This window comes from Vicia villosa, unplaced genomic scaffold (assembly GCF_029867415.1).
Source record: "Vicia villosa cultivar HV-30 ecotype Madison, WI unplaced genomic scaffold, Vvil1.0 ctg.006113F_1_1, whole genome shotgun sequence".
Taxonomy (NCBI): domain Eukaryota; kingdom Viridiplantae; phylum Streptophyta; class Magnoliopsida; order Fabales; family Fabaceae; genus Vicia; species Vicia villosa.
The window spans coordinates 38,823-50,181 of record NW_026706729.1 but is presented as its reverse complement, the minus strand read 5'-3'; positions in this window follow the sequence as shown (position 1 = coordinate 50,181).

The following is an 11,359-nucleotide window of genomic DNA, read 5'->3' as shown; positions in this document are numbered from 1 at the left end:
ATGTATCTTGTTGATAATGATCATTTAAATGTGTATGTATCGAGATGTGGATTGAATAAATGATAATGTTATACTTGAATACATGTGATTGATTGTTGTGTGTTAGTTGATGCATTGTTTGGAAGAGAAGTCATGTTGTGTAATGTTGTGCAAAGTTGTAAAGATGTGATTGTGTAGTTTAAGAGATAGAGACATCGTCTTAAATGCATGAGTCTTGTTTTGTTGCACACGTACACAAGCATGAGTCTTTGAAAGTGGCAATGTTGGGTAATCTCGCGAAGGTTATTTACTTGTCCCAAACCTATCAAGTATGGGGCTTTGAGGTGGTTATCTTGTCCGTAGAGAGTGGCAATCGGCATGACCGGAAATGATAACGGATGGATCCACATGCATATCGCATTGAGTCACACTTGAGTCGCATGTGTCGGTGTGAAATGTTATTGTTGGTGTGATTTATGTGATATGAATTGTGTGGAATGATGTTGATAGATATGCATATATGTGGATTTGGTGATTCATTTGATATGAATTGTTGTTGTGTTATGAATGTGATATATGTGATTTGGAACATATGTGATATAGATGTAAATTTATATGTATTAATGATATATGTATATATATGTGGGTATGTGAATCATGCTTGATCACTTAGATTTGAATGAGCTATGTTGTATGACATGAACATGTGAATCTTGATTAATTGCATATGATGCATGTTTATGGGAAGAGTGATGAATTCTTGAAATGTATTTTTATTGTATTTTACATTTCCCATTATTATATTTTCTATAAGAAGTTGAATTCTCACCCTTCTGTTTGAATGTTGTCCTTTGTTGGTAACGTGCAGGTTTCGTGGATAGTGACGCTTTGAAGGAGGCTTAGCGTCGAGATTTAGATCTCTAGTAGGGTGTCGTGACTAAGTAGTCACTTGTGCTCTGGTCATATGTAACACATGGGAGTTGGGTTTTATGTTTTTATGACTCGATATTATGAGATATTTGTTTACTCATATTGTATTCGCATTTGAATATGTTATTTTGGTTAATGTGTGGCCTTGAGCCAATATGTTGAGACATGGTGGATGATGTATGGGAATCATCCTATTTTACCATTTATTTGATGAGATGATTATTCCGCTGTGGTTTGCATGCTGTTTTAAAATCCCGTGTTATTTGGAAATGACCATTGCAGGTTATAAAGATAAAATATTTGTTTTATTTTGAATTATGTGTAACGCCCTCGTGAGATGCGTGCTTCTTTACTCTGATTTACGCAAATATATGCCTTATTTGTTTAGTATAGAATTGGGGGTGTTACACTCTCACCCAAAACAATATTCCTCACTGGACTCAAGAACACTATCTAAGTAGTATGATTAAAATATGTGAAAAAAGGTATGAAAGACTTAAAGAGGTTATAAGAGAAATAAAAAGTGAAATTTTTCATGTTTTCTGAATGTGAAATAGTGATAGAGAATCTCTCTAATTATATGCCAAGACATGGTGTAAATTTAGAAGCAATCAATGGGCCAAATTAATGATCAAATCGATTAGGTAATGCAAATAATTGATTGTTGTTGCCTAAAATATAAGGTTTTGATATAAAGTTATTACTGATCATTACGAGATTTTCACAATCAATTGTAAACTCAATTATCCACCATCTAATTGATTAGGCCAAAGATCTAATCGATTAGACAATTGCAAAAAATCTTCTAATCAATTGAAAAATTCCTTAATCAACTGGTTAGACCTCAAAAATATTTTTTTGGTGATTTTAATTAAAAAAATAAGAGGCTTCTCAATGTTTTTAGTGTGTTTGAGTGTGTGTGTGTGGGGGGGGGGGGGAGGTTGGGCGGGTGTGATTTAGGCATAATACTTCTAGAAATATCCTTGTGTCTTTACAAAAAAAATTGATTACTCAAACTAACACGATCAAGAGAGCTTTCACACTTTCTCTCTTTCACACATTTTGAAGCTTCAAGTCTTTGCATCACTATCTTTTATTTTAGCATCACGCAAGTGTTAAACAAGTGACCTCAAGCACGAGAGGGAGTGTATTATTGTTTTAGAAAAAGTGTGGATACTTTTCCCTTTCTTGACTAAGATCGTTTTAGTAATATTTTTGAGTAATAAAGTGTAGCAGAAGTAAGGTAAATAAATTATATTTCAGAAATTTAAAGAGGATAAGGATAGAAAAATTGCACCAGAAAGTTATCCAGGTTTGGCTGAATGTCGGCTTAGTCCTGTCCCCAAGAGTCTTTTTGAGATTTTTCACTATAGACTTGTGAGCTTTTATGGGTTACGTCCACGAACCGTAATACAATCTGACCTTCTGAATTTAAACAAACTTATTCTTCAACCTATGAACAACTTTCACCCAAGATTAAAGCTTTTTTACCGACTAAGCAATATAAACCAACAATAGAGATTAATGGTTAATCTCAAACAATCAAAACCTTAATTTCTTAAAGGTATTGTACATTTAAGACTATCAAAGACCAACACAACCACTTACAAAACTTCTCCTTACAAATTAAATGTTACTCCAAAACACTAAGGCACTTAAAAGTGAAGAAATAAAATTTCTAGATAGAGAAGGAGAGAACTTAGAGAGATAAATTCCAAACAAAAATGAAATCGTTGGAAACTGACGTTATTTCAAGTGATGGAGACCTCCCTTTATATAGTAGTTGGAATCACCAAAAAAAGAAATGATATATGGGCTAATTTAATGACTTAATCGATTAGCCACCAATTAGACGCTGATATCATGTCTTGGCGCGCAAGTTTGGACTGTTTTAATCGATTAGACAATCAATTAGAAATGGCCAAATTTTTCTTCAAGTCATTTCTTCAGCTCTTAGGTCATTTGGTACAACTTTAAGACTTCTTTAATTTAATTTATTTTGATATAAAAATTTCTTGTGTGCGTGCGTGTGTGTGTATGTGTGTGTGTGAGTTGCCTTAGTACTCTTAAGCTACTACCTTATTTTTACAGCACTCAATTCACTCAGACAGGCGACAAACAAGACTTGGAGAGCTTTCACATATTTCTTCAAAGAGACTTCAAGACTTCTTACTAGATAGTATATGATTGTATATGCAATTTTAATTTGAGTCTTCTTTCGCATGCACATTTTAAGCACATATAATTCTTCATGCATTGTCGTCATCAAAACTTTAGATATTGATCTTTATTTCCTGCAAAACAAGGTTCCACAACAAAAGCCTATAGTCTTCTTGATGAGACTTGAGATATTTCCAAGTTAGTTACCATCATTTGAAAGATTAAAAGTTTAAATCACTAGTGATCATAAACCCTAAGTCTTCACTTAAGAGTCTTGGACTATAGTGTTGACTTTAAACATAATGTTTATCTTGATTCGGGAGGATAGCTTGATCAACCATCTAGTGCATCTTTGATCGATTGGGCTACCTAGCAGTTGCTTGACTTCAGGTGATGTCATCATCCAAACTAAGAAATTATTGGTTAAACTCTGAAAAAATAGATAGATAAATTTTGGAGTGGTTAAACTCCCCTCTCACATGAGAAGAATATATAACTACTTCCTCTGATATTATACTCCCTCCATTTGTCATAATCAAAAAGACGGATAAAGAAGCTAGACAGAATTTTAAATATGCAAGCACATAGTCAAATAGCTTACACACATTTTACAAAGGAAGAGAAAATCATATAGAAACAGGAATTATTTTCATTAATTAAAAAACATGTGGAGTACAAAGAAGAAGAAAAGAAATAACATGTAGAAAATAAAATAGAAAAACATTTGAAACAAACAAGCAAACAACTAAGCAACTAACTAATTTTCCTCTTCATAATCATCGCTTGAACCAATCAAAGATATAAGTTGGGTTGCAACGAGCTTGTTGGTGAGGCGACGAATCCTTGAGTTAGTCCTCCTTTGCATCCTTATCATTTCTTGTTTATTTTGGAGGAGGTTGTTAAAGATATTGTTGGAAGAGAAGGTGGGAGGGATGTTAACGTCCTCCACATTTTCTGCTTGTTGTTGTGCTCTTGGTGATGCTTTTTGAGGTAGTAGAATTAGTTCCCATTTTCAATTTTATACCTCATCTAACTTAAGGTTCTTTTTCCCATTCTTGAATGTCTATTCTCCGATTCCTCCTCCTCTTAATCGCAGCCAATTTTCACCGAAATTTCCATGACTAGTTCATTATATGGTAGAAGCGTGTTATTCGTTTTGTTCCCCACCATATGATGGATCACCGCATCAATCCAATTTTTCTCAACTATATTTGCCAAAAAATAAATTAGAGCTATGTCAAATTTGTTTATATGGTTAGAGTGGATTTTCCTTGGAAAAAAACATGATTCACCACATTTGAGATCTAAACTCCAGAATTTCACAATTAAAATTGTTTCCTTCTTTATTATCATCATACTCGTAGTGGTTGTAAGGAAGATTACAAACATGTGAGAATTTTTCAACACTTAGCTGGATTAGATGTTTCTTTACTTTAGATATGAGAGCCCCATCTATATATTTGAAGGTGACATAAAACATTTTCACTAAGGTGGAAATTTTTTTTTGGAGTATTTCAAAGATGAAGTTCGTCAAACCGGCCTCCGCAAAAGCTTGGACAAAGTTGCAATTTTTAGGTCTTCTCATCCAAGTAGCGAGACTAAAAAATTTCTCTTTCGGCATTGTAGTGGTTGAAGTTTGTTTCTTGCTTTTTGATGGAGAAAATTTTAAAGTAGTATGAGGTGAGGTTGCGGCTTCAGAGGTGCATGCTCTTTTGAGTGCTAAGAAATTTTTTCTAAAAGCTTAAGTATACATACAAGAGAAGATAATTTGAGATGGAAAAAAAGAGAAAATACCTATTTACAGAGACTATCTAATCGAGTGAAACAAATTTGAGATGTATGGCTATTGGAAACTATTGTGAAATTAATATTAATAACAAAGTATAATAGTTTTTTTTTTCTTGGTAAGAAACTCACAAGGGTAAGAAAGAGGGAAGTAAGAAGAACCCAATAAAATTGGTTATAAACGGTTATTCTTTACTTTCTCTTTTAAGTAAAGAGAAAGTAACATCTCTCACCCTAATTAGGATTTACAGTATGTAACATAAGAGATTAGTATGTTATTTATAATAAAACTAATACACTAAATTAATGGAATTTTACACACAGATTTATTACAACAAGTTAATTTAGGGAACAATCTAACTTAAACAATTGAGGCCTTCAACTACAACATGTTACCAAACTTCAACAGCATGCTAAAATCTTGTTGAATTGTCGAACCAAGAAGCCGTCATTCAATTATACTAGAGTTCAATCCCATATTTCACAGGAACTAATCGTTACGCCGTTTTAAAATATTGTTATATTATTAATTTTTTTAATATACTCTTCATTAACTACATATTTTTTAAATTTAACCGTTGGATTGAAACATAATATCATATAGATCATACCTATAAAGTTTGAGCTTAATCTATAATCATTTACTATATCATCAAGATAACGTTAATTTTGATGTAATTCAATGACATAGTAAATCATTATAGATTAAGCTCAAACTTTATAGGTATGATCTATATGATATTATGTTTCAATCCAACAGTTGATTTTGAAAAATATTAATTCAAAATGTAGTTATTGAGAGAGTGTAACTCGTGGTGTAATTTGTGGGGTGTAATTTGATTCCTCCTCATATATATATATATATATATATATATATATATATATATATATATATATATATATATATATATATATATATATATATATATATATATATATATATATATATATATATATAAAAGTGTCATGTGTCACTTGGACCGGGCATGTTTAAGAAAGTCAATAGTAAATTTGTCGGAGTGAATGAGGCGCCTCCATCAAAGTCAATAGTAATATTTACATATGGGCCTTGGACCCTTTTCCTTTTCCTTCCTTGCACTCCCCCACTATCCATGCACCTTTGACTGTGTTTGTTTTCAAAATTAATTTAGTTTTTTTTTTAAATTTTAAAATTCCTTACACAAACAACTTACACTACGCGAGAACAATTAAATGACTTATGTTAAAACAAATCCGAATACAACTACAATTAAGAGGCTTCATCTTAGTCGCTAACCTACTCAATTAGGTTTAGGTAATTATCGCCGATTTCTAACCTAATCGTTTCAACTCCAAGAAATTTCTAACGCACTCGTTTTAAATTGATTTTTTTTACTGTATTGCCCCTTTTTTGAAAATATAACACCAATATACCCTCGAATAAAAATAAAATATCAGAATGTCCGATTTTTGCTTGTGATTCGGCCAAAGGAGACAAAGTCCTCCCCAGTATGGGTTCGGCCCCCAAACCTGCCTTTTTTTTTTTTAAATTGAAAAAGATTTTTTAATTATAAAAAATGTTTTTTAATATATTAAATCATTAAAATATAAGATGTGAGATAGAGAAGAGAAACGTACAACAACACAGAAGCGCAGTTGCAGCAGAGCAGCATTACACATTGTTAGAAAATGTGTTTCAATCGAAAGAACCGAGGCTGGAATCGTGAACGGAATCACTTTCCTTAAAGTATTTCAAGCACTCCCGAAATGTCTTAGAGTTTTTATGCAGGAATACCCAGGATAATTCAGCCTTATCGAGTTTGCGCAAGACCGGCGAAAACTCGAATGCAGCGAAGAACGATCTGGAATTATTCAGAGGATTTTCGGAATTTGTGATGTGATTTTCTGAATGCGGAATCATCTTTATATAGGCCACGAAAATGTTAGTTTCAAAGGTTGCGACCCTTAATGAAACAATATATTTTCAAAAGTTATGACTGTTGCACATAGACAGATTCATGCACCATTTGCATGGTTTCAATTCTGCATGGTTTCGTGAACAGTTGCCTCCTTTCCGATTCAAAATTCAAATCACGTACACTGAGCAAAATATAGCACCCGGCCGAAGGCCGGCCGTCGCCCGCCGGAGCCGCCTCATTAACGCCGCGAATAGCCCGATCGCTCCGATGCGACGTGCCTAAGTGCTCAAGTGCCGTCTACAAGCCGCCACTAGCGCCTCTACGCCCACGCCCCCGGACCCGGACCCGGAGTCGGAGTCGGATCCGGAGCCGGTGTCGCCGGTGGCGACACCGGCGAGTGGTTGTAGGATTGGGACAAGTGGCAATAATGCTTGGGACCACCACATTTGTCAATGTGGCACTTTATCCTCTTTTGTCCTTTTGTTGAGTTAATGTCATTAATTCTTTTATAAGGACTTTGAAAATGAGTGAATCTTTCAATGTGGGACTTTATTGCATGCATTTATTAGCATTTACTCATTTTCACCATTTGTCATTTTAGAACACACTTGTAATCATTATACCATTAATAATTACAACAATCCCCCACTTGTTCTAATAATGAAAATTCCAATTCCAGAATATAGAAGATAAAAGTGTTAATACAGTTAGGTATCTTTCGATTTGAACTTAACCTTAGTAAAGACAACGCAAAGTCTAATCGGAACGTTAGGTAGCTATGCTTTGAACCATTATCCCATGTGATCAGACCGGCATTGCTATACACACACTTTTAAGGTTTTCTTCGCCTACATATCTCGCCTAGCACTATTTATGGCCATGTGCTTTTCCTGTTTTCATGAATTTTTCATGAGAGAAACTCCAACTCTCACTTTGAGACGGCACCATCTCGAAATTCACATAGGTGAAGTTTTATCTCTATATCCTCGATATAGTACTTCATTAAGAGTTTCCTTAAAACTCAACCCTCAATTATGTAATAGTCAACATTATCACGAAATGTTGCACCAACTTCCAAATCAACGACTTGTTGTTACCCATTGAATCTTAGGTTAAGATGTATTAACTTCAGATTGGGTTGCTATCATTGTCGGAACCCTTATTCAAGGAGCTTTAATCCCATACCTTTCGAGGTAGACTTTACTAAATCTCTGGCCAGTGGTTTAGTAAAAGGATCAGCCAAATTGTAGCTTGTTTGTATATATGTCAGTGAAATGATCCCATCCTTTATCATTTTTCTCACGAGAGAATGTCTAAGACCTATGTGTCTAGACTTTCCATTGTATACTTCACTGAAAGCTCTAGCCAGGGTGGCTTGACTATCACAATGTATCAACACCTTTGAAACATTTTCTTTAGCTAATGGAACCTCTAATAAGAGATCCCTCAACCATTCTGCTTCTTGCCCAGCAGATGCAAGAGCCACAAACTCTGATTCCATGGTTGAGAGAGTAATGCATGTTTGTTTCTTGCTCTTCCAAGAAATCGCACCTCCAGCTAATGTGAATATCCACCCAGTTGTAGATTTATAATCTCCAACACTTGATATCCAACTTGCGTCGGTATATCCTTCTAGTATGGCAGGAAACTTACCATAATGAAGGCCAAGGTTTTTAGTTTTTGACAAATATCCAAAAATCCTTGTTATTGCCTTCCAATGTTCATCATTTGGATTGCTAGTAAATCTACTCATTTTACTAACAACAAATGCTATGTCTGGTCTAGTACATTGCATTAAGTACATTAGACATCCAATTGCACTTGCATATTCCAATTGTGCCATGGATCTACCATTGTTCTTTTGAAGTTTGACACTAGGATCGAACGGAGTGTGTACTTCCCTGAAGTTAAGGTGTTTGAACTTTTCCAACATTTTTTCAATGTAATGTGTTTGATTAAGTTCATAACCCCCACTATTTCGTCTTACTTTGATCCCTAATATAGTGTCAACTAATCCAAGATCTTTCATCTTGAATGTGGAAGTTAGAAAACCTTTTGTTTCTAAGATTCCATTCATCTCATTGCTAATAATCAACATGTCATCAACATATAGACATAGAAAGATAATAGCATTTCCACACACCTTTGTGTACAAGCATTTGTCACAAGAATTTGGAATGAACCCATTTGAAAGTATGGCAGTGTCAAATTTTTGGTGCCATTGTTTAGGTGCCTGTTTTAAACCATATAAAGATTTGACAAGTTTACATACCTTTTGTTCATTTCCATGAAGTGTGTAGCCTTCTGGTTGCTCCATATAAATTTCCTCGTCGAGATCACCATTTAGGAATGCTGTTTTAACGTCCATTTGATGTACAATAAGGTTGTTCAAGGAGGCTAGTGCAAACAGAATTCTAATCGTCGTAGTTTTTGCTACTGGTGCATATGTATCAAAATAATCAATACCTTCCTTTTGTCTAAATCCTTTTGCAACTAATCTGGCCTTGTAGGTGTTTAATGTACCATCGCTGTGATACTTCTTCCTAAACACCCATTTGCATCCAATGGGTCTTGATCCCTTCGGAAGATCGACTAGTTCCCAAGTGTGATTTGACATAATTGAATCCATTTCATCTTGGATAGCATCCTTCCAAAAAGAAGCGTCTCTAGAAGTCATTGCTTCTTTATATGTTTTAGGATCATCTTCAATTTGAAGAATAATAGGAATTTTATGAACATCATTCTTATTATTTCCTTCAATTAGATAAACGGAAATAAGTTGAGAATCGATTTCATCTGGTCCTAGACCTTTATTCCTACGTGCCCTTTTGCTTCTTCTTGGTTCGGGTTGTGTTTCAACAATCCGCGTCGAATCATTGTTACCAGATTCTTTGATCGTGGGATTCTCTGGTTCCTTATTCCTTGTGATAAGATTTTCGAAGAATTCCACATCTCTAGATTCGACAATTACATTAGACTCTAAATTTAGTAGTCTATATGCTTTGCTATTTTGTGCATATCCTATGAAAGCACATCTGATCCCTCGAGGACCTAGTTTTGTTCTTTTGGGGTCCATATTTTTATAATATGCCACGCACCCCCACACTCTAAAGTAATCAATATTTGGTGACCTTCCTTTCCATTTTTCATATGGAGAAATTCCAGTTGTTTTTAATGGAATTCTATTCATTATGTGACATGCGGATAATAATGCTTCGCCCCACAAATTAAATGGCAACTCTGAATGCATCAACATAGCATTAATCATTTCTTGATATGTTCTATTTTTTCTTTCGGCCATGCCATTTTGTTGTGGTGTGCGAGGCGCAGAACATTCATGTATAATGCCATATTCTTCACAATATGCATCAAATTCTGCCGAGAAGTATTCACCGCCTCTATCACTTCTAAGTACTTTTATGGTAGTACTTAATTGATTTTCGACTTCCGCTTTATATGTTTTAAAAGCATTAAAGGCATCGTCTTTATGCTTTAATAGGTATACATGTGTGAATCTAGAACAATCATCAATGAATGTTATAAAATAACGATTTCCCCCACGGGTTAACATTCCATTGAATTCACACAAGTCAGAGTGCACAAGATCAAGAACATTTGTTTTTCTTTCAACACTTTTGAAAGGTTTCTTAATCATTTTAGACTTAACACATATTTCGCATTTTCCGAAATCATGAATGTTACATGATATCAATCCAGATTTAATTAGTCTATTCATAGTACTAATACCAATATGTGCTAATCTAGAGTGCCATAATGAAATAGATTCAAGCATATAAGCAGAATTAGAAATTTCATTAATAATATTATCAGTAGTACATAGTTTGATCATTCCCTCAGCGGAATATCCTTTTCCTACAAATATACCATTACGAGTCAATATTAACTTGCCCGATTCATACACAGATTTAATGCCAGGTTTTCCCAACAAGTCCCCACTAACGAGGTTCCTATTCATATCGGGAACATGAAGAACACTGATAAGAGTGACTTTCTTTCCAGAGGTGAAGTTGAGTTCGACAGATCCTGTTCCAACGACTCTTGATCGGACCTCATTGCCCATTTGCACCTCCTGTCCATCATTGACTTCGGTATAGGTTTTGAATGCCGCTTTATCATAAGACACATGTACAGTTGCACATGTATCATACCACCATCCTTGGACTTTTCCTTTGATAGCCATAATTTCGCTTACAGTAGCGATTATGTCGTCATTTGTATGAACAGCATTAACCTCATTTTTGGGCCTGTTGTGCCTGCAATCTCGAGCATAATGTCCGGGTTTGCCACATGCATAGCATCCATTTTTAGTACCCCTTTGTCCGCCAGAGTTTTTGAACCTGTTATGATCTTTCTTTGGACCAAGATGATTTTTTGTACCATCATATTTTTTCTTTCCTTTTGCAGCAACAGCATTTGCCTTTGCAAATCCGGAGGACTCGGTCTTTTCACGATCCTTCGTTTCTTCCTCGATTCGAAGGTGTTTCTGGAGTTTCTCCAACGAGAGATCCTCGGAACTATGCAGCAATTTCTTTCTGTATCCTTTCCATGAAGGTGGCAATTTTGCTATGATTGCACCGACTTGGAAA